This window comes from Podarcis cretensis, assembly GCF_951804945.1.
Source record: "Podarcis cretensis genome assembly, chromosome: 6".
In the NCBI taxonomy this organism is placed as follows: domain Eukaryota; kingdom Metazoa; phylum Chordata; class Lepidosauria; order Squamata; family Lacertidae; genus Podarcis; species Podarcis cretensis.
Genome location: NC_137175.1, coordinates 93,250,081 through 93,274,631, shown reverse-complemented (window position 1 = coordinate 93,274,631; position 24,551 = coordinate 93,250,081).

The following is a 24,551-nucleotide window of genomic DNA, read 5'->3' as shown; positions in this document are numbered from 1 at the left end:
ACTGTTGCAAACGATCCTCTGAAAGGTTTTTCGGTGGAAACAGATGCGTTTTTATCATCGGAAACAGAATTAGCCCTCAACATCTGAAAAACTTTTTTTTGCAAAAATCCCTAAGCCGCGCGGTCACAATTTCTTCAAAATTTCTGACGTTCTGCAATTCACTCAAAAATGGTGCCAAACTGTTGCAAACGATCCCCTGAAAGGTTTTTCGGTGGAAACAGATGTGTTTTTATCATCGGAAACAGAATTAGCCCTCGACGTCTGAACAACTTTTTTTTGCAAAAATCCCTAAGCCGCGCGGTCACAATTTCTTCAAAATTTCTGACGTTCTGCAATTCACTCAAAAATGGTGCCAAACTGTTGCAAACGATCCCCTGAAAGGTTTTTCGGTGGAAACAGATGCGTTCTTTTAATCGTAAATAGAATTATCCCTCGACGTCTGAAGAACTTTTTTTTGCAAAAATCACTAAGCCGCGCGGTCACAATTACAGCAAAAATCTGACGTTCTGCAATTCACTCAAAAATGGTGCCAAACTGTTGCAAACGATCCCCTGAAAGGTTTTTCGGTGGAAACAGATGCGTTCTTTTAATCGTAAATAGAATTATCCCTCGACGTCTGAAGAACTTTTTTTTTCAAAAATCCCTAAGCCGCGCGGTCACAATTACAGCAAAAATCTGACGTTCTGCAATTCACTCAAAAATGGTGCCAAACTGTTGCAAACGATCCCCTGAAAGGTTTTTCGGTGTAAACAGATGTGTTTTTATCATCGGAAACAGAATTAGCCCTCGACATCTGAACAACTTTTTTTTGCAAAAATCCCTAAGCCGCGCGGTCACAATTTCAGCAAAAATATGACGTTTTGCAATTCACTCAAAAATGGTGCCAAACTGTTGCAAACGATCCCCTGAAAGGTTTTTCGGTGGAAACAGATGTGTTTTTATCATCGGAAACAGAATTAGCCCTCGACATCTGAACAACTTTTTTTTGCAAAAATCCCTAAGCCGCGCGGTCACAATTTCTTCAAAATTTCTGACGTTCTGCAATTCACTCAAAAATGGTGCCAAACTGTTGCAAACGATCCCCTGAAAGGTTTTTCGGTGGAAACAGATGTGTTTTTATCATCGGAAACAAAAGTAGCCCTCGACGTCTGAACAACTTTTTTTTGCAAAAATCCCTAAGCCGCGCGGTCACAATTTCAGCAAAAATATGACGTTCTGCAATTCACTCAAAAATGGTGCTGAAGTGTTGCAAACCATCCTCTGAAAGGTTTTTCGGTGGAAACAGATGTGTTTTTATCATCGGAAACAGAATTAGCCCTCGACATCTGAACAACTTTTTTTTGCAAAAATCCCTAAGCCGCGCGGTCACAATTTCTTCAAAATTTCTGACGTTCTGGAATTCACTCAAAAATGGTGCCAAACTGTTGCAAACGATCCCCTGAAAGGTTTTTCGGTGGAAACAGATGTGTTTTTATCATCGGAAACAGATTTAGCCCTCGACATCTGAACAACTTTTTTTTGCAAAAATCCCTAAGCCGCGCGGTCACAATTTCTTCAAAATTTCTGACGTTCTGCAATTCACTCAAAAATGGTGCCAAACTGTTGCAAACGATCCCCTGAAAGGTTTTTCGGTGGAAACAGATGCGTTTTTATCATCGGAAACAGAATTAGCACTCGACATCTGAACAACTTTTTTTTTCAAAAATCCCTAAGCCACGCGGTCACAATTTCTTCAAAATTTCTGACGTTCTGCAATTCACTCAAAAATGGTGCCAAACTGTTGCAAACGATCCCCTGAAAGGTTTTTTGTTGGAAACAGATGCATTTTTTTAATCGTAAATAGAATTATCCCTCGACGTCTGAAGAACTTTTTTTTCAAAAATCCCTTAGCCGCGCGGTCACAATTACAACAAAAATCTGATGTTCTGCAATTCACTCAAAAATGGTGCCAAACTGTTGCAAACGATCCCCTGAAAGGTTTTTCGGTGGAAACAGATGTGTTTTTATCATCGGAAACAGAATTAGCCCTCGACATCTGAACAACTTTTTTTTGCAAAAATCCGTAAGCCGCGCGGTCACAATTTCTTCAAAATTTCTGACGTTCTGCAATTCACTCAAAAAAGGTGCCAAACTGTTGCAAACGATCCCCTGAAAGGTTTTTCGGTGGAAACAGATGCGTTTTTATCATCGGAAACAGAATTAGCCCTCGACATCTGAACAACTTTTTTTTTCAAAAATCCCTAAGCCGCGCGGTCACAATTACAGCAAAAATCTGACATTCTGCAATTCACTCAAAAATGGTGCTGAAGTCTTGCAAACAATCCCCTGAAAGGTTTTTCGGTGGAAACAGATGCGTTTTTATCATCGGAAACAAAAGTAGCCCTCGACGTCTGAAGAACTTTTTTTTTCAAAAATCCCTAAGCCGCGCGGTCACAATTTCAGCAAAAATCTGACGTTCTGCAATTCACTCAAAATTGGTGCTGAAGTGTTGCAAACCATCCCCTGAAAGGTTTTTTGTTGGTAACAGATGCGTTTTTTTAATCGTAAATAGAATTATCCCTCGACGTCTGAAGAACTTTTTTTTCAAAAATCCCTAAGCCGCGCGGTCACAATTACAGCAAAAATCTGACGTTCTGCAATTCACTCAAAAATGGTGCCAAACTGTTGCAAACCATCCCCTGAAAGGTTTTTCGGTGGAAACAGATGTGTTTTTATCATCGGAAACAGAATTAGCCCTCGACATCTGAACAACTTTTTTTTGCAAAAATCCCTAAGCCGCGAGGTCACAATTTCTTCAAAATTTCTGACGTTCTGCAATTCACTCAAAAATGGTGCCAAACTGTTGCAAACGATCCCCTGAAAGGTTTTTCGGTGGAAACAGATGTGTTTTTATCATCGGAAACAGATTTAGCCCTCGACATCTGAACAACTTTTTTTTGCAAAAATCCCTAAGCCGCGCGGTCACAATTTCTTCAAAATTTCTGACGTTCTGCAATTCACTCAAAAATGGTGCCAAACTGTTGCAAACAATCCCCTGAAAGGTTTTTCGGTGAAAACAGATGCGTTTTTATCATCGGAAACAGAATTAGCACTCGACATCTGAACAACTTTTTTTTTCAAAAATCCCTAAGCCACGCGGTCACAATTTCTTCAAAATTTCTGACGTTCTGCAATTCACTCAAAAATGGTGCCAAACTGTTGCAAACGATCCCCTGAAAGGTTTTTTGTTGGAAACAGATGCATTTTTTTAATCGTAAATAGAATTATCCCTCGACGTCTGAACAACTTTTTTTTTCAAAAATCCCTAAGCCGCGCGGTCACAATTACAGCAAAAATCTGACGTTCTGCAATTCACTCAAAAATGGTGCTGAAGTGTTGCAAACCATCCCCTGAAAGGTTTTTCGGTGGAAACAGATGCGTTTCTATCATCGGAAACAGAATTAGCCCTCGACATCTGAACAACTTTTTTTTGCAAAAATCCCTAAGCCGCGCGGTCACAATTACAGCAAAATTTCTGACATTCTGCAATTCACTCAAAAATGGTGCCAAACTGTTGCAAACGATCCCCTGAAAGGTTTTTCGGTGGAAACAGATGCGTTCTTTTAATCGTAAATAGAATTATCCCTTGACGTCTGAAGAACTTTTTTTTTCAAAAATCCCTAAGCCGCGCGGTCACAATTACAGCAAAAATCTGACGTTCTGCAATTCACTCAAAAATGGTGCCAAACTGTTGCAAACGATCCCCTGAAAGGTTTTTCGGTGGAAACAGATGCGTTTTTATCATCGGAAACAGAATTAGCCCTCGACATCAGAACAACTTTTTTTTGCAAAAATCCCTAAGCCGCGCGGTCACAATTACAGCAAAAATCTGACGTTCTGCAATTCACTCAAAAATGGTGCCAAACTGTTGCAAACGATCCCCTGAAAGGTTTTTCGGTGTAAACAGATGTGTTTTTATCATCGGAAACAGAATTAGCCCTCGACATCTGAACAACTTTTTTTTGCAAAAATCCCTAAGCCGCGCGGTCACAATTTCAGCAAAAATATGACGTTCTGCAATTCACTCAAAAATGGTGCCAAACTGTTGCGAACGATCCCCTGAAAGGTTTTTCGGTGGAAACAGATGTGTTTTTATCATCGGAAACAGAATTAGCCCTCGACATCTGAACAACTTTTTTTTGCAAAAATCCCTAAGCCGCGCGGTCACAATTTCTTCAAAATTTCTGACGTTCTGCAATTCACTCAAAAATGGTGCCAAACTGTTGCAAACGATCCCCTGAAAGGTTTTTCGGTGGAAACAGATGCGTTTTTATCATCGGAAACAAAAGTAGCCCTCGACGTCTGAACAACTTTTTTTTGCAAAAATCCCTAAGCCGCGCGGTCACAATTTCAGCAAAAATATGACGTTCTGCAATTCACTCAAAAATGGTGCTGAAGTGTTGCAAACCATCCCCTGAAAGGTTTTTCGGTGGAAACAGATGTGTTTTTATCATCGGAAACAGAATTAGCCCTCGACATCTGAACAACTTTTTTTTGCAAAAATCCCTAAGCCGCGCGGTCACAATTTCTTCAAAATTTCTGACGTTCTGCAATTCACTCAAAAATGGTGCCAAACTGTTGCAAACGATCCCCTGAAAGGTTTTTCGGTGGAAACAGATGCGTTTTTATCATCGGAAACAGAATTAGCCCTCGACGTCTGAACAACTTTTTTTTGCAAAAATCCTTAAGCCGCGCGGTCACAATTTCAGCAAAAATATGACGTTCTGCAATTCACTCAAAAATGGTGCTGAAGTGTTGCAAACCATCCCCTGAAAGGTTTTTCGAGGGAAACAGATGTGTTTTTATCATCGGAAACAGAATTAGCCCTTGAAGTATGAACAACTTTTTTTTTCAAAAATCACTAAGCCGCGCGGTCACAATTTCTTCAAAATTTCTGACGTTCTGCAATTCACTCAAAAATGGTGCCAAACTGTTGCAAACCATCCCCTGAAAGGTTTTTCGGTGGAAACAGATGCGTTCTTTTAATCGTCAATAGAATTATCCCTCGACGTCTGAAGAACTTTTTTTTTCAAAAATCCCTAAGCCGCGCGGTCACAATTACAGCAAAAATCTGACTTTCTGCAATTCACTCAAAAATGGTGCCAAACTGTTGCAAACGATCCCCTGAAAGGTTTTTCAGTGGAAATAGATGTGTTTTTATCATCAGAAACAGATTTAGCCCTCGACATCTGAACAACTTTTTTTTGCAAAAATTCCCTAAGCCGCGCGGTCACAATTTCTTCAAAATTTCTGACGTTCTGCAATTCACTCAAAAATGGTGCCAAACTGTTGCAAACAATCCCCTGAAAGGTTTTTCGGTGAAAACAGATGCGTTTTTATAATCGGAAACAGAATTAGCACTCGACATCTGAACAACTTTTTTTTTCAAAAATCCCTAAGCCACGCGGTCACAATTTCTTCAAAATTTCTGACGTTCTGCAATTCACTCAAAAATGGTGCCAAACTGTTGCAAACGATCCCCTGAAAGGTTTTTTGTTGGAAACAGATGCATTTTTTTAATCGTAAATAGAATTATCCCTCGACGTCTGAACAACTTTTTTTTTCAAAAATCCCTAAGCCGCGCGGTCACAATTACAGCAAAAATCTGACGTTCTGCAATTCACTCAAAAATGGTGCTGAAGTGTTGCAAACCATCGCCTGAAAGGTTTTTCGGTGGAAACAGATGCGTTTCTATCATCGGAAACAGAATTAGCCCTCGACATCTGAACAACTTTTTTTTGCAAAAATCCCTAAGCCGCGCGGTCACAATTTCTTCAAAATTTCTGACATTCTGCAATTCACTCAAAAATGGTGCCAAACTGTTGCAAACGATCCCCTGAAAGGTTTTTCGGTGGAAACAGATGCGTTTTTATCATCGGAAACAAAAGTAGCCCTCGACGTCTGAACAACTTTTTTTTGCAAAAATCCCTAAGCCGCGCGGTCACAATTTCAGCAAAAATATGACGTTCTGCAATTCACTCAAAAATGGTGCTGAAGTGTTGCAAACCATCCCCTGAAAGGTTTTTCGGTGGAAACAGATGTGTTTTTATCATCGGAAACAGAATTAGCCCTCGACATCTGAACAACTTTTTTTTGCAAAAATCCCTAAGCCGCGCGGTCACAATTTCTTCAAAATTTCTGACGTTCTGCAATTCACTCAAAAATGGTGCCAAACTGTTGCAAACGATCCCCTGAAAGGTTTTTCGGTGGAAACAGATGCGTTTTTATCATCGGAAACAGAATTAGCCCTCGACGTCTGAACAACTTTTTTTTGCAAAAATCCTTAAGCCGCGCGGTCACAATTTCAGCAAAAATATGACGTTCTGCAATTCACTCAAAAATGGTGCTGAAGTGTTGCAAACCATCCCCTGAAAGGTTTTTCGAGGGAAACAGATGTGTTTTTATCATCGGAAACAGAATTAGCCCTTGAAGTATGAACAACTTTTTTTTTCAAAAATCACTAAGCCGCGCGGTCACAATTTCTTCAAAATTTCTGACGTTCTGCAATTCACTCAAAAATGGTGCCAAACTGTTGCAAACCATCCCCTGAAAGGTTTTTCGGTGGAAACAGATGCGTTCTTTTAATCGTCAATAGAATTATCCCTCGACGTCTGAAGAACTTTTTTTTTCAAAAATCCCTAAGCCGCGCGGTCACAATTACAGCAAAAATCTGACTTTCTGCAATTCACTCAAAAATGGTGCCAAACTGTTGCAAACGATCCCCTGAAAGGTTTTTCAGTGGAAATAGATGTGTTTTTATCATCAGAAACAGATTTAGCCCTCGACATCTGAACAACTTTTTTTTGCAAAAATTCCCTAAGCCGCGCGGTCACAATTTCTTCAAAATTTCTGACGTTCTGCAATTCACTCAAAAATGGTGCCAAACTGTTGCAAACAATCCCCTGAAAGGTTTTTCGGTGAAAACAGATGCGTTTTTATAATCGGAAACAGAATTAGCACTCGACATCTGAACAACTTTTTTTTTCAAAAATCCCTAAGCCACGCGGTCACAATTTCTTCAAAATTTCTGACGTTCTGCAATTCACTCAAAAATGGTGCCAAACTGTTGCAAACGATCCCCTGAAAGGTTTTTTGTTGGAAACAGATGCATTTTTTTAATCGTAAATAGAATTATCCCTCGACGTCTGAACAACTTTTTTTTTCAAAAATCCCTAAGCCGCGCGGTCACAATTACAGCAAAAATCTGACGTTCTGCAATTCACTCAAAAATGGTGCTGAAGTGTTGCAAACCATCGCCTGAAAGGTTTTTCGGTGGAAACAGATGCGTTTCTATCATCGGAAACAGAATTAGCCCTCGACATCTGAACAACTTTTTTTTGCAAAAATCCCTAAGCCGCGCGGTCACAATTTCTTCAAAATTTCTGACATTCTGCAATTCACTCAAAAATGGTGCCAAACTGTTGCAAACGATCCCCTGAAAGGTTTTTCGGTGGAAACAGATGCGTTTTTATCATCGGAAACAAAAGTAGCCCTCGACGTCTGAACAACTTTTTTTTGCAAAAATCCCTAAGCCGCGCGGTCACAATTTCAGCAAAAATATGACGTTCTGCAATTCACTCAAAAATGGTGCTGAAGTGTTGCAAACCATCCCCTGAAAGGTTTTTCGAGGGAAACAGATGCGTTTTTATCATCGGAAACAGAATTAGCCCTCGACATCTGAACAACTTTTTTTTGCAAAAATCCCTAAGCCGCGCGGTCACAATTTCAGCAAAATTTCTGACGTTCTGCAATTCACTCAAAAATGGTGCCAAACTGTTGCAAACGATCCCCTGAAAGTTTTTTCGGTGGAAACAGATGCGTTTTTATCATCGGAAACAGAATTAGCCCTCGACATCTGACCAACTTTTTTTTTCAAAAATCCCTAAGCCGCGCGGTCACAATTTCTTCAAAATTTCTGACAATCTGCAATTCACTCAAAAATGGTGCCAAACTGTTGCAAACGATCCCCTGAAAGGTTTTTCGGTGGAAACAGATGCGTTTTTTTAATCGTAAATAGAATTATCCCTCGACGTCTGAAGAACTTTTTTTTTCAATAATCCCTAAGCCGCGCGGTCACAATTACAGCAAAAATCTGACATTCTGCAATTCACTCAAAAATGGTGCTGAAGTCTTGCAAACGATCCCCTGAAAGGTTTTTCGGTGGAAACAGATGCGTTTTTATCATCGGAAACAAAAGTAGCCCTCGATATCTGAACAACTTTTTTTGCAAAAATCCCTAAGCCGCGCGGTCACAATTTCTTCAAAATTTCTGACGTTCTGCAATTCACTCAAAAATGGTGCCAAACTGTTGCAAACGATCCCCTGAAAGGTTTTTCGGTGTAAACAGATGTGTTTTTATCATCGTAAACAGAATTAGCCCTCGACGTCTGAAGAACTTTTTTTTCAAAAATCCCTAAGCCGCGCGGTCACAATTACAGCAAAAATCTGACATTCTGAAATTCACTCAAAAATGGTGCTGAAGTGTTGCAAACGATCCCCTGAAAGGTTTTTCGGTGGAAACAGATGCGTTTTTTTAATCGTAAATAGAATTATCCCTCGACGTCTGAAGAACTTTTTTTTCAAAAATCCCTAAGCCGCGCGGTCACAATTACAGCAAAAATCTGACGTTCTGCAATTCACTCAAAAATGGTGCTGAAGTGTTGCAAACGATCCCCTGAAAGGTTTTTCGGTGGAAACAGATGTGTTTTTATCATCGGAAACAGAATTAGCCCTTGACATCTGAACAACTTTTTTTTGCAAAAATCCCTAAGCCGCGCGGTCACAATTTCTTCAAAATTTCTGACGTTCTGCAATTCACTCAAAAATGGTGCCAAACTGTTGCAAACGATCCCCTGAAAGGTTTTTCGGTGGAAACAGATGCGTTTTTATCATCGGAAACAGAATTAGCCCTCAACATCTGAACAACTTTTTTTTGCAAAAATCCCTAAGCCGCGCGGTCACAATTTCTTCAAAATTTCTGACGTTCTGCAATTCACTCAAAAATGGTGCCAAACTGTTGCAAACGATCCCCTGAAAGGTTTTTCGGTGTAAACAGATGTGTTTTTATCATCGGAAACAGAATTAGCCCTCGACATCTGAACAACTTTTTTTTGCAAAAATCCCTAAGCCGCGCGGTCACAATTTCTTCAAAATTTCTGACGTTCTGCAATTCACTCAAAAATGGTGCCAAACTGTTGCAAACGATCCCCTGAAAGGTTTTTCGGTGGAAACAGATGCGTTTTTATCATCGGAAACAAAAGTAGCCCTCGACGTCTGAACAACTTTTTTTTGCAAAAATCCCTAAGCCGCGCGGTCACAATTTCAGCAAAAATATGACGTTCTGCAATTCACTCAAAAATGGTGCTGAAGTGCTGCAAACCATCCCCTGAAAGGTTTTTCGGTGGAAACAGATGTGTTTTTATCATCGGAAACAGAATTAGCCCTCGACATCTGAACAACTTTTTTTTGCAAAAATCCCTAAGCCGCGCGGTCACAATTTCTTCAAAATTTCTGACGTTCTGCAATTCACTCAAAAATGGTGCCAAACTGTTGCAAACGATCCTCTGAAAGGTTTTTCGGTGGAAACAGATGCGTTTTTATCATCGGAAACAGAATTAGCCCTCAACATCTGAAAAACTTTTTTTTGCAAAAATCCCTAAGCCGCGCGGTCACAATTTCTTCAAAATTTCTGACGTTCTGCAATTCACTCAAAAATGGTGCCAAACTGTTGCAAACGATCCCCTGAAAGGTTTTTCGGTGGAAACAGATGTGTTTTTATCATCGGAAACAGAATTAGCCCTCGACGTCTGAACAACTTTTTTTTGCAAAAATCCCTAAGCCGCGCGGTCACAATTTCTTCAAAATTTCTGACGTTCTGCAATTCACTCAAAAATGGTGCCAAACTGTTGCAAACGATCCCCTGAAAGGTTTTTCGGTGGAAACAGATGCGTTCTTTTAATCGTAAATAGAATTATCCCTCGACGTCTGAAGAACTTTTTTTTGCAAAAATCACTAAGCCGCGCGGTCACAATTACAGCAAAAATCTGACGTTCTGCAATTCACTCAAAAATGGTGCCAAACTGTTGCAAACGATCCCCTGAAAGGTTTTTCGGTGGAAACAGATGCGTTCTTTTAATCGTAAATAGAATTATCCCTCGACGTCTGAAGAACTTTTTTTTTCAAAAATCCCTAAGCCGCGCGGTCACAATTACAGCAAAAATCTGACGTTCTGCAATTCACTCAAAAATGGTGCCAAACTGTTGCAAACGATCCCCTGAAAGGTTTTTCGGTGTAAACAGATGTGTTTTTATCATCGGAAACAGAATTAGCCCTCGACATCTGAACAACTTTTTTTTGCAAAAATCCCTAAGCCGCGCGGTCACAATTTCAGCAAAAATATGACGTTTTGCAATTCACTCAAAAATGGTGCCAAACTGTTGCAAACGATCCCCTGAAAGGTTTTTCGGTGGAAACAGATGTGTTTTTATCATCGGAAACAGAATTAGCCCTCGACATCTGAACAACTTTTTTTTGCAAAAATCCCTAAGCCGCGCGGTCACAATTTCTTCAAAATTTCTGACGTTCTGCAATTCACTCAAAAATGGTGCCAAACTGTTGCAAACGATCCCCTGAAAGGTTTTTCGGTGGAAACAGATGTGTTTTTATCATCGGAAACAAAAGTAGCCCTCGACGTCTGAACAACTTTTTTTTGCAAAAATCCCTAAGCCGCGCGGTCACAATTTCAGCAAAAATATGACGTTCTGCAATTCACTCAAAAATGGTGCTGAAGTGTTGCAAACCATCCTCTGAAAGGTTTTTCGGTGGAAACAGATGTGTTTTTATCATCGGAAACAGAATTAGCCCTCGACATCTGAACAACTTTTTTTTGCAAAAATCCCTAAGCCGCGCGGTCACAATTTCTTCAAAATTTCTGACGTTCTGGAATTCACTCAAAAATGGTGCCAAACTGTTGCAAACGATCCCCTGAAAGGTTTTTCGGTGGAAACAGATGTGTTTTTATCATCGGAAACAGATTTAGCCCTCGACATCTGAACAACTTTTTTTTGCAAAAATCCCTAAGCCGCGCGGTCACAATTTCTTCAAAATTTCTGACGTTCTGCAATTCACTCAAAAATGGTGCCAAACTGTTGCAAACGATCCCCTGAAAGGTTTTTCGGTGGAAACAGATGCGTTTTTATCATCGGAAACAGAATTAGCACTCGACATCTGAACAACTTTTTTTTTCAAAAATCCCTAAGCCACGCGGTCACAATTTCTTCAAAATTTCTGACGTTCTGCAATTCACTCAAAAATGGTGCCAAACTGTTGCAAACGATCCCCTGAAAGGTTTTTTGTTGGAAACAGATGCATTTTTTTAATCGTAAATAGAATTATCCCTCGACGTCTGAAGAACTTTTTTTTCAAAAATCCCTTAGCCGCGCGGTCACAATTACAACAAAAATCTGATGTTCTGCAATTCACTCAAAAATGGTGCCAAACTGTTGCAAACGATCCCCTGAAAGGTTTTTCGGTGGAAACAGATGTGTTTTTATCATCGGAAACAGAATTAGCCCTCGACATCTGAACAACTTTTTTTTGCAAAAATCCGTAAGCCGCGCGGTCACAATTTCTTCAAAATTTCTGACGTTCTGCAATTCACTCAAAAAAGGTGCCAAACTGTTGCAAACGATCCCCTGAAAGGTTTTTCGGTGGAAACAGATGCGTTTTTATCATCGGAAACAGAATTAGCCCTCGACATCTGAACAACTTTTTTTTTCAAAAATCCCTAAGCCGCGCGGTCACAATTACAGCAAAAATCTGACATTCTGCAATTCACTCAAAAATGGTGCTGAAGTCTTGCAAACAATCCCCTGAAAGGTTTTTCGGTGGAAACAGATGCGTTTTTATCATCGGAAACAAAAGTAGCCCTCGACGTCTGAAGAACTTTTTTTTTCAAAAATCCCTAAGCCGCGCGGTCACAATTTCAGCAAAAATCTGACGTTCTGCAATTCACTCAAAATTGGTGCTGAAGTGTTGCAAACCATCCCCTGAAAGGTTTTTTGTTGGTAACAGATGCGTTTTTTTAATCGTAAATAGAATTATCCCTCGACGTCTGAAGAACTTTTTTTTCAAAAATCCCTAAGCCGCGCGGTCACAATTACAGCAAAAATCTGACGTTCTGCAATTCACTCAAAAATGGTGCCAAACTGTTGCAAACCATCCCCTGAAAGGTTTTTCGGTGGAAACAGATGTGTTTTTATCATCGGAAACAGAATTAGCCCTCGACATCTGAACAACTTTTTTTTGCAAAAATCCCTAAGCCGCGAGGTCACAATTTCTTCAAAATTTCTGACGTTCTGCAATTCACTCAAAAATGGTGCCAAACTGTTGCAAACGATCCCCTGAAAGGTTTTTCGGTGGAAACAGATGTGTTTTTATCATCGGAAACAGAATTAGCCCTCGACATCTGAACAACTTTTTTTTTCAAAAATCCCTAAGGCGCGCGGTCACAATTTCTTCAAAATTTCTGACGTTCTGCAATTCACTCAAAAATGGTGCCAAACTGTTGCAAAAGATCCCCTGAAAGGTTTTTTGTTGGAAACAGATGCGTTTTTTTAATCGTAAATAGAATTATCCCTCGACGTCTGAAGAACTTTTTTTTTCAAAAATCCCTAAGCCGCGCGGTCACAATTACAGCAAAAATCTGACATTCTGCAATTCACTCAAAAATGGTGCTGAAGTCTTGCAAACGATCCCCTGAAAGGTTTTTCGGTGGAAACAGATGCGTTTTTATCATCGGAAACAAAAGTAGCCCTCGACGTCTGAACAACTTTCTTTTGCAAAAATCCCTAATCCGCGCGGTCACAATTTCAGCAAAAATATGACGTTCTGCAATTCACTCAAAAATGGTGCCAAACTGTTGCAAACGATCCCCTGAAAGGTTTTTCGGTGGAAACAGATGCGTTTTTATCATCGGAAACAGAATTAGCCCTCGACATCTGAACAACATTTTTTTTTCAAAAATCACTAAGCCGCGCGGTCACAATTTCTTCAAAATTTCTGACGTTCTGCAATTCACTCAAAAATGGTGCCAAACTGTTGCAAACGATCCCCTGAAAGGTTTTTTGTTGGAAACAAATGCGTTTTTTTAATCGTAAATAGAATTATCCCTCGACGTCTGAAGAACTTTTTTTTTCAAAAATCCCTAAGCCGCGCGGTCACAATTACAGCAAAAATCTGACATTCTGCAATTTACTCAAAAATGGTGCTGAAGTCTTGCAAACGATCCCCTGAAAGGTTTTTCGGTGGATACAGATGCGTTTTTATCATCGGAAACAGAATTAGCCCTCGACATCTGAAAAACCTTTTTTTAAAAAATCACTCAATTTCAGCAAAAATCTGACGTTCTGCAATTCACTCAAAAATGGTGCTGAAGTGTTGCAAACCATCCCCTGAAAGGTTTTTCGGTGGAAACAGATGCGTTTTTATCATCGGAAACAGAATTAGCCCTCGACGTCTGAACAACTTTTTTTTGCAAAAATCCCTAAGCCTCGCGTTCACAATTTCAGCAAAAATATGACGTTCTGCAATTCACTCAAAAATGGGGCCAAACTGTTGCAAACGATCCCCTGAAAGGTTTTTCGGTGGAAACAGATGCGTTTTTATCATCGGAAACAGAATTAGCCCTCGACATCTGAACAACTTTTTTTTGCAAAAATCCCTAAGGCGCGCGGTCACAATTTCTTCAAAATTTCTGACGTTCTGCAATTCACTCAAAAATGGTGCCAAACTGTTGCAAACCATCCCCTGAAAGGTTTTTCGGTGGAAACAGATGCGTTTTTATCATCGGAAACAGAATTAGCCCTCGACATCTGAAAAACTTTTTTTTACAAAAATCACTAAGCCGCGCGGTCACAATTACAGCAAACATCTGACATTCTGCAATTCACTCAAAAATGGTTCTGAAGTCTTGCAAACGATCCCCTGAAAGGTTTTTCGGTGGAAACAGATGCGTTTTTATCATCGGAAACAAAAGTACCCCTCGACGTCTGAACAACTTTTTTTTGCAAAAATCCCTAAGCCTCGCGGTCACAATTTCAGCAAAAATATGACGTTCTGCAATTCACTCAAAAATGGTGCTGAAGTGTTTCAAACCATCCCCTGAAAGGTTTTTCGAGGGAAACAGATGTGTTTTTATCATCGGAAACAGAATTAGCCCTTGAAGTATGAACAACTTTTTTTTGCAAAAATCCCTAAGCCGCGCGGTCACAATTTCTTCAAAATTTCTGACGTTCTGCAATTCACTCAAAAATGGTCCCAAACTGTTGCAAACCATCCCCTGAAAGGTTTTTCGGTGGAAACAGGTCGGTTTTTATCATCGGAAACAGAATTAGCCCTCAACGTCTGAACAACTTTTTTTTGCAAAAATCCCTAAGCCGCGCGATCACATTTTCAGCAAAAATCTGACGTTCTGTAATTCATTCAAAAATGGTGCTGAACTGTTGCAAACCATCCCCTGAAAGGTTTTTCTGTGGAAACAGGTGGTTTTATTTAATCGTAAATAGAATTATCCCTCGACGTCTGAACAACATTTTTTTGCCAAAATCCCTAAGCCGCGCGATCACATTTTCAGCAAAAATCTGACGTTCTGCAATTCACTCAAAAATGGTGCCAAACTGTTGCAAACCATCCCCTGAAAGGTTTTTCTGTGGAAACAGGTGGTTTTTTTTAATCGTAAATAGAATTATCCCTCGACGTCTGAACAACTTTTTTTTTGCAAAAATCCCTGTTGCAAACGCTCCCCTGAAAGGTTTTTCGGTGGAAACAGGTGGGTTTTTATCATCGGAAACAGAATTAGCCCCCGATGTCTGAACAACCTTTTTTTGAAAAAACCCCTAAGCCGCGCGGTCACAATTTCTTCAAAATTTCTGACGTTCTGCAATTCACTCAAAAATGGTGCCAAACTGTTGCAAACGATCCCCTGAAACGTTTTTCAGTGGAAACAGATGCGTTCTTTTAATCGTAAATAGAATTATCCCTCGACGTCTGAAGAACTTTTTTTTTCAAAAATCCCTAAGCCGCGCGGTCACAATTACAGCAAAAATCTGACGTTCTGCAATTCACTCAAAAATGGTGCCAAACTGTTGCAAACCATCCCCTGAAAGGTTTTTCGGTGGAAACAGATGCGTTTTTATCATCGGAAACAAAAGTAGCCCTCGACGTCTGAACAACTTTTTTTTGCAAAAATCCCTAAGCCGCGCGGTCACAATTTCAGCAAAAATATGACGTTCTGCAATTCACTCAAAAATGGTGCTGAAGTGTTGCAAACCATCCCCTGAAAGGTTTTTCGAGGGAAACAGATGTGTTTTTATCATCGGAAACAGAATTAGCCCTCGACATCTGAACAACTTTTTTTTGCAAAAATCCCTAAGCCGCGCGGTCTCAATTTCTGCAAAAATCTGACGTTCTGAAATACATTCAAAAATGGTGCCAAACTGTTGCAAACGATCCACTGAAAGGTTTTTCGGTGGAAACAGATGCGTTTTTATCATCGGAAACAAAAGTAGCCCTCGACGTCTGAACAACTTTTTTTTGCAAAAATCCCTAAGCCCCGCGGTTACAATTTCAGCAAAAATATGACGTTCTGCAATTCACTCAAAAATGGTGCTGAAGTGTTGCAACCCATCCCCTGAAAGGTTTTTCGAGGGAAACAGATGTGTTTTTATCATCGGAAACAGAATTAGCCCTTGAAGTATGAACAACTTTTTTTTGCAAAAATCCCTAAGCCGCGCGGTCACAATTTCAGCAAAAATCTGACGTTCTGAAATACATTCAAAAATGGTGCTGAACTGTTGCAAACGATCACCTGAAAGCTTCTTTGGTGGAAACAGATGCGTTTTTATCATCGGAAACAGAATTAGCCCTCGACATCTGAACAACTTTTTTTTGCAAAAATCTTTAAGCCGCGCGGTCACAATTTCTTCAAAATTTCTGACCTTCTGCAATTCACTCAAAAATGGTGCCAAACTGTTGCAAACGATCGCCTGAAAGGTTTTTTGTTGGAAACAGATGCGTTTTTTTAATCGTAAATAGAATTATCCCTCGACGTCTGAAGAACTTTTTTTTTCAAAAATCCCTAAGCCGCGCGGTCACAATTACAGCAAAAATCTGACATTCTGCAATTCACTCAAAAATGGTGCTGAAGTCTTGCAAACGATCCGCTGAAAGGTTTTTCGGTGGAAACAGATGCGTTTTTATCATCGGAAACAGAATTAGCCCTCGACATCTAAACAACTTTTTTTTGCAAAAATCCCTAAGCCGCGCGGTCACAATTTCTTCAAAATTTCTGACGTTCTGCAATTCACTCAAAAATGGTGCCGAACTGTTGCAAACCATCCCCTGAAAGGTTTTTCGGTGGAAACAGATGCGTTTTTATCATCGGAAACAAAAGTAGCCCTCGAAGTCTGAACAACTTTTTTTTTCAAAAATCACTAAGCCGCGCGGTCACAATTTCTTCAAAATTTCTGACGTTCTGCAATTCACTCAAAAATGGTGCCAAACTGTTGCAAACCATCCCCTGAAAGGTTTTTCGGTGGAAACAGATGCGTTTTTATCATCGGAAACAGAATTAGCCCTCGACATCTAAACAACTTTTTTTTGCAAAAATCCCTAAGCCGCGCGGTCACAATTTCTTCAAAATTTCTGACGTTCTGCAATTCACTCAAAAATGGTGCCGAACTGTTGCAAACCATCCCCTGAAAGGTTTTTCGGTGGAAACAGATGCGTTTTTATCATCGGAAACAAAAGTAGCCCTCGAAGTCTGAACAACTTTTTTTTTCAAAAATCACTAAGCCGCGCGGTCACAATTTCTTCAAAATTTCTGACGTTCTGCAATTCACTCAAAAATGGTGCCAAACTGTTGCAAACCATCCCCTGAAAGGTTTTTCGGTGGAAACAGATGCGTTTTTATCATCGGAAACAGAATTAGCCCTCGACATCTGAACAACTTTTTTTTGCAAAAATCCCTAAGGCGCGCGATCACATTTTCAGCAAAAATCTGACGTTCTGCAATTCATTCAAAAATGGTGCTGAACTGTTGCAAACGATCCCCTGAAAGGTTTTTCGGTGGAAACAGATGCGTTTTTATCATCGGAAACAGAATTAGCCCTCGACATCTGAAAAACTTTTTTTTACAAAAATCACTAAGCCGCGCGGTCACAATTACAGCAAACATCTGACATTCTGCAATTCACTCAAAAATGGTTCTGAAGTCTTGCAAACGATCCCCTGAAAGGTTTTTCGGTGGAAACAGATGCGTTTTTATCATCGGAAACAAAAGTACCCCTCGACGTCTGAACAACTTTTTTTTGCAAAAATCCCTAAGCCTCGCGGTCACAATTTCAGCAAAAATATGACGTTCTGCAATTCACTCAAAAATGGTGCTGAAGTGTTTCAAACCATCCCCTGAAAGGTTTTTCGAGGGAAACAGATGTGTTTTTATCATCGGAAACAGAATTAGCCCTTGAAGTATGAACAACTTTTTTTTTCAAAAATCACTAAGCCGCGCGGTCACAATTTCTTCAAAATTTCTGACGTTCTGCAATTCACTCAAAAATGGTGCCAAACTGTTGCAAACCATCCCCTGAAAGGTTTTTCGGTGGAAACAGATGCGTTCTTTTAATCGTAAATAGAATTATCCCTCGACGTCTGAAGAACTTTTTTTTTCAAAAATCCCTAAGCCGCGCGGTCACAATTACAGCAAAAATCTGACGTTCTGCAATTCACTCAAAAATGGTGCCAAACTGTTGCAAACCATCCCCTGAAAGGTTTTTCAGTGGAAACAGATGCGTTTTTATCATCGGAAACAAAAGTAGCCCTCGACGTCTGAACAACTTTTTTTTGCAAAAATCCCTAAGCCGCGCGGTCACAATTTCAGCAAAAATATGACGTTCTGCAATTCACTCAAAAATGGTGCTGAAGTGCTGCAAACCATCCCCTGAAAGGTTTTTCGGTGGAAACAGATGTGTTTTTATCATCGGAAACAGAATTAGCCCTCGACATCTGAACAACTTTTTTTTGCAAAAATCCCTAAGCCGCGCGGTCACAATTTCTTCAAAATTTCTGACGTTCTGCAATTCACTCAAAAATGGTGCCAAACTGTTGCAAACGATCCTCTGAAAGGTTTTTCGGTGGAAACAGATGCGTTTTTATCATCGGAAACAGAATTAGCCCTCAACATCTGAAAAACTTTTTTTTGCAAAAATCCCTAAGCCGCGCGGTCACAATTTCTTCAAAATTTCTGACGTTCTGCAATTCACTCAAAAATGGTGCCAAACTGTTGCAAACGATCCCCTGAAAGGTTTTTCGAGGGAAACAGATGTGTTTTTATCATCGGAAACAGAATTAGCCCTCGACGTCTGAACAACTTTTTTTTGCAAAAATCCCTAAGCCGCGCGGTCACAATTTCAGCAAAAATCTGACGTTCTGAAATACATTCAAAAATGGTGCTGAACTGTTGCAAACGATCACCTGAAAGGTTCTTTGGTGGAAACAGATGCGTTTTTATCATCGGAAACAGAATTAGCCCTCGACATCTGAACAATTATTTTTTGCAAAAATCCCTAAGGCGCGCGATCACATTTTCAGCAAAAATCTGACGTTCTGCAATTCATTCAAAAATGGTGCTGAACTGTTGCAAACGATCCCCTGAAAGGTTTTTTGTTGGAAACAGATGCGTTTTTTTAATCGTAAATAGAATTATCCCTCGACGTCTGAAGAACTTTTTTTTCAAAAATCCCAAAGCCGCGCGGTCACAATTACAGCAAAAATCTGACGTTCTGCAATTCACTCAAAAATGGTGCCAAACTGTTGCAAACCATCCCCTGAAAGGTTTTTCGAGGGAAACAGATGTGTTTTTATCATCGGAAACAGAATTAGCCCTCGACATCTGAACAACTTTTTTTTGCAAAAATCCCTAAGCCGCGCGGTCACAATTTCTTCAAAATTTCTGACGTTCTGCAATTCACTCAAAAATGGTGCCAAACTGTTGCAAACCATCCCCTGAAAGGTTTTTCGGTGGAAACAGATGCGTTTTTATCATTGGAAACAAAAGTAGCCCTCGAAGTCTGAACAACTTTTTTTTTCAAAAATCACTAAGCCGCGCGGTCACAATTTCTTCAAAATTTCTGACGTTCTGCAATTCACTCAAAAATGGTGCCAAACTGTTGCAAACCATCCCCTGAAAGGTTTTTCGGTGGAAACAGATGCGTTTTTATCATCGGAAACAGAATTAGCCCTCGACATCTGAACAACTTTTTTTTGCAAAAATCCCTAAGCCGCGCGGTCACAATTTCTTCAAAATTTCTGACGTTCTGCAATTCACTCAAAAATGGTGCCAAACTGTTGCAAACGATCCCCTGAAAGGTTTTTTGTTAGAAACAGATGCGTTTTTTTAATCGTAAATAGAATTATCCCTCGACGTCTGAAGAACTTTTTTTTGCAAAAATCCCTAAGCCGCGCGGTCACAATTACAGCAAAAATCTGACGTTCTGCAATTCACTCAAAAATGGTGCCAAACTGTTGCAAACCATCCCCTGAAAGGTTTTTCGGTGGAAACAGATGCGTTTTTATCATCGGAAACAAAAGTAGCCCTCGACGTCTGAACAACTTTTTTTTGCAAAAATCCCTAAGCCGCGCGGTCACAATTTCAGCAAAAATATGACGTTCTGCAATTCACTCAAAAATGGTGCTGAAGTGTTGCAAACCATCCCCTGAAAGGTTTTTCGAGGGAAACAGATGTGTTTTTATCATCGGAAACAGAATTAGCCCTCGACATCTGAACAACTTTTTTTTGCAAAAATCCCTAAGCCGCGCGGTCTCAATTTCTGCAAAAATCTGACGTTCTGAAATACATTCAAAAATGGTGCCAAACTGTTGCAAACGATCCACTGAAAGGTTTTTCGGTGGAAACAGATGCGTTTTTATCATCGGAAACAAAAGTAGCCCTCGACGTCTGAACAACTTTTTTTTGCAAAAATCCCTAAGCCCCGCGGTTACAATTTCAGCAAAAATATGACGTTCTGCAATTCACTCAAAAATGGTGCTGAAGTGTTGCAACCCATCCCCTGAAAGGTTTTTCGAGGGAAACAGATGTGTTTTTATCATCGGAAACAGAATTAGCCCTTGAAGTATGAACAACTTTTTTTTGCAAAAATCCCTAAGCCGCGCGGTCACAATTTCAGCAAAAATCTGACGTTCTGAAATACATTCAAAAATGGTGCTGAACTGTTGCAAACGATCACCTGAAAGGTTCTTTGGTGGAAACAGATGCGTTTTTATCATCGGAAACAGAATTAGCCCTCGACATCTGAACAACTTTTTTTTGCAAAAATCTTTAAGCCGCGCGGTCACAATTTCTTCAAAATTTCTGACCTTCTGCAATTCACTCAAAAATGGTGCCAAACTGTTGCAAACGATCGCCTGAAAGGTTTTTTGTTGGAAACAGATGCGTTTTTTTAATCGTAAATAGAATTATCCCTCGACGTCTGAAGAACTTTTTTTTTCAAAAATCCCTAAGCCGCGCGGTCACAATTACAGCAAAAATCTGACATTCTGCAATTCACTCAAAAATGGTGCTGAAGTCTTGCAAACGATCCGCTGAAAGGTTTTTCGGTGGAAACAGATGCGTTTTTATCATCGGAAACAGAATTAGCCCTCGACATCTAAACAACTTTTTTTTGCAAAAATCCCTAAGCCGCGCGGTCACAATTTCTTCAAAATTTCTGACGTTCTGCAATTCACTCAAAAATGGTGCCGAACTGTTGCAAACCATCCCCTGAAAGGTTTTTCGGTGGAAACAGATGCGTTTTTATCATCGGAAACAAAAGTAGCCCTCGAAGTCTGAACAACTTTTTTTTTCAAAAATCACTAAGCCGCGCGGTCACAATTTCTTCAAAATTTCTGACGTTCTGCAATTCACTCAAAAATGGTGCCAAACTGTTGCAAACCATCCCCTGAAAGGTTTTTCGGTGGAAACAGATGCGTTTTTATCATCGGAAACAGAATTAGCCCTCGACATCTAAACAACTTTTTTTTGCAAAAATCCCTAAGCCGCGCGGTCACAATTTCTTCAAAATTTCTGACGTTCTGCAATTCACTCAAAAATGGTGCCGAACTGTTGCAAACCATCCCCTGAAAGGTTTTTCGGTGGAAACAGATGCGTTTTTATCATCGGAAACAAAAGTAGCCCTCGAAGTCTGAACAACTTTTTTTTTCAAAAATCACTAAGCCGCGCGGTCACAATTTCTTCAAAATTTCTGACGTTCTGCAATTCACTCAAAAATGGTGCCAAACTGTTGCAAACCATCCCCTGAAAGGTTTTTCGGTGGAAACAGATGCGTTTTTATCATCGGAAACAGAATTAGCCCTCGACATCTGAACAACTTTTTTTTGCAAAAATCCCTAAGGCGCGCGATCACATTTTCAGCAAAAATCTGACGTTCTGCAATTCATTCAAAAATGGTGCTGAACTGTTGCAAACGATCCCCTGAAAGGTTTTTCGGTGGAAACAGATGCGTTTTTATCATCGGAAACAGAATTAGCCCTCGACATCTGAAAAACTTTTTTTTACAAAAATCACTAAGCCGCGCGGTCACAATTACAGCAAACATCTGACATTCTGCAATTCACTCAAAAATGGTTCTGAAGTCTTGCAAACGATCCCCTGAAAGGTTTTTCGGTGGAAACAGATGCGTTTTTATCATCGGAAACAAAAGTACCCCTCGACGTCTGAACAACTTTTTTTTGCAAAAATCCCTAAGCCTCGCGGTCACAATTTCAGCAAAAATATGACGTTCTGCAATTCACTCAAAAATGGTGCTGAAGTGTTTCAAACCATCCCCTGAAAGGTTTTTCGAGGGAAACAGATGTGTTTTTATCATCGGAAACAGAATTAGCCCTTGAAGTATGAACAACTTTTTTTTTCAAAAATCACTAAGCCGCGCGGTCACAATTTCTTCAAAATTTCTGACGTTCTGCAATTCACTCAAAAATGGTGCCAAACTGTTGCAAACCATCCCCTGAAAGGTTTTTCGGTGGAAACAGATGCGTTCTTTTAATCGTAAATAGAATTATCCCTCGACGTCTGAAGAACTTTTTTTTTCAAAAATCCCTAAGCCGCGCGGTCACAATTACAGCAAAAATCTGACGTTCTGCAATTCACTCAAAAATGGTGCCAAACTGTTGCAAACCATCCCCTGAAAGGTTTTTCAGTGGAAACAGATGCGTTTTTATCATCGGAAACAAAAGTAGCCCTCGACGTCTGAACAACTTTTTTTTGCAAAAATCCCTAAGCCGCGCGGTCACAATTTCAGCAAAAATATGACGTTCTGCAATTCACTCAAAAATGGTGCTGAAGTGCTGCAAACCATCCCCTGAAAGGTTTTTCGGTGGAAACAGATGTGTTTTTATCATCGGAAACAGAATTAGCCCTCGACATCTGAACAACTTTTTTTTGCAAAAATCCCTAAGCCGCGCGGTCACAATTTCTTCAAAATTTCTGACGTTCTGCAATTCACTCAAAAATGGTGCCAAACTGTTGCAAACGATCCTCTGAAAGGTTTTTCGGTGGAAACAGATGCGTTTTTATCATCGGAAACAGAATTAGCCCTCAACATCTGAAAAACTTTTTTTTGCAAAAATCCCTAAGCCGCGCGGTCACAATTTCTTCAAAATTTCTGACGTTCTGCAATTCACTCAAAAATGGTGCCAAACTGTTGCAAACGATCCCCTGAAAGGTTTTTCGGTGGAAACAGATGTGTTTTTATCATCGGAAACAGAATTAGCCCTCGACGTCTGAACAACTTTTTTTTGCAAAAATCCCTAAGCCGCGCGGTCACAATTTCTTCAAAATTTCTGACGTTCTGCAATTCACTCAAAAATGGTGCCAAACTGTTGCAAACCATCCCCTGAAAGGTTTTTTGTTGGAAACAGATGCGTTTTTATCATCGGAAACAAAAGTAGCCCTCGACGTCTGAACAACTTTTTTTTGCAAAAATCCCTAAGCCCCGCGGTTACAATTTCAGCAAAAATATGACGTTCTGCAATTCACTCAAAAATGGTGCTGAAGTGTTGCAAACCATCCCCTGAAAGGTTTTTCGAGGGAAACAGATGTGTTTTTATCATCGGAAACAGAATTAGCCCTTGAAGTATGAACAACTTTTTTTTGCAAAAATCCCTAAGCCGCGCGGTCACAATTTCAGCAAAAATCTGACGTTCTGAAATACATTCAAAAATGGTGCTGAACTGTTGCAAACGATCACCTGAAAGGTTCTTTGGTGGAAACAGATGCGTTTTTATCATCGGAAACAGAATTAGCCCTCGACATCTGAACAATTATTTTTTGCAAAAATCCCTAAGGCGCGCGATCACATTTTCAGCAAAAATCTGACGTTCTGCAATTCATTCAAAAATGGTGCTGAACTGTTGCAAACGATCCCCTGAAAGGTTTTTTGTTGGAAACAGATGCGTTTTTTTAATCGTAAATAGAATTATCCCTCGACGTCTGAAGAACTTTTTTTTCAAAAATCCCAAAGCCGCGCGGTCACAATTACAGCAAAAATCTGACGTTCTGCAATTCACTCAAAAATGGTGCCAAACTGTTGCAAACCATCCCCTGAAAGGTTTTTCGAGGGAAACAGATGTGTTTTTATCATCGGAAACAGAATTAGCCCTCGACATCTGAACAACTTTTTTTTGCAAAAATCCCTAAGCCGCGCGGTCACAATTTCTTCAAAATTTCTGACGTTCTGCAATTCACTCAAAAATGGTGCCAAACTGTTGCAAACCATCCCCTGAAAGGTTTTTCGGTGGAAACAGATGCGTTTTTATCATTGGAAACAAAAGTAGCCCTCGAAGTCTGAACAACTTTTTTTTTCAAAAATCACTAAGCCGCGCGGTCACAATTTCTTCAAAATTTCTGACGTTCTGCAATTCACTCAAAAATGGTGCCAAACTGTTGCAAACCATCCCCTGAAAGGTTTTTCGGTGGAAACAGATGCGTTTTTATCATCGGAAACAGAATTAGCCCTCGACATCTGAACAATTTTTTTTTGCAAAAATCCCTAAGCCGCGCGGTCACAATTTCTTCAAAATTTCTGACGTTCTGCAATTCACTCAAAAATGGTGCCAAACTGTTGCAAACGATCCCCTGAAAGGTTTTTTGTTAGAAACAGATGCGTTTTTTTAATCGTAAATAGAATTATCCCTCGACGTCTGAAGAACTTTTTTTTGCAAAAATCCCTAAGCCGCGCGGTCACAATTACAGCAAAAATCTGACGTTCTGCAATTCACTCAAAAATGGTGCCAAACTGTTGCAAACCATCCCCTGAAAGGTTTTTCGGTGGAAACAGATGCGTTTTTATCATCGGAAACAAAAGTAGCCCTCGACGTCTGAACAACTTTTTTTTGCAAAAATCCCTAAGCCGCGCGGTCACAATTTCAGCAAAAATATGACG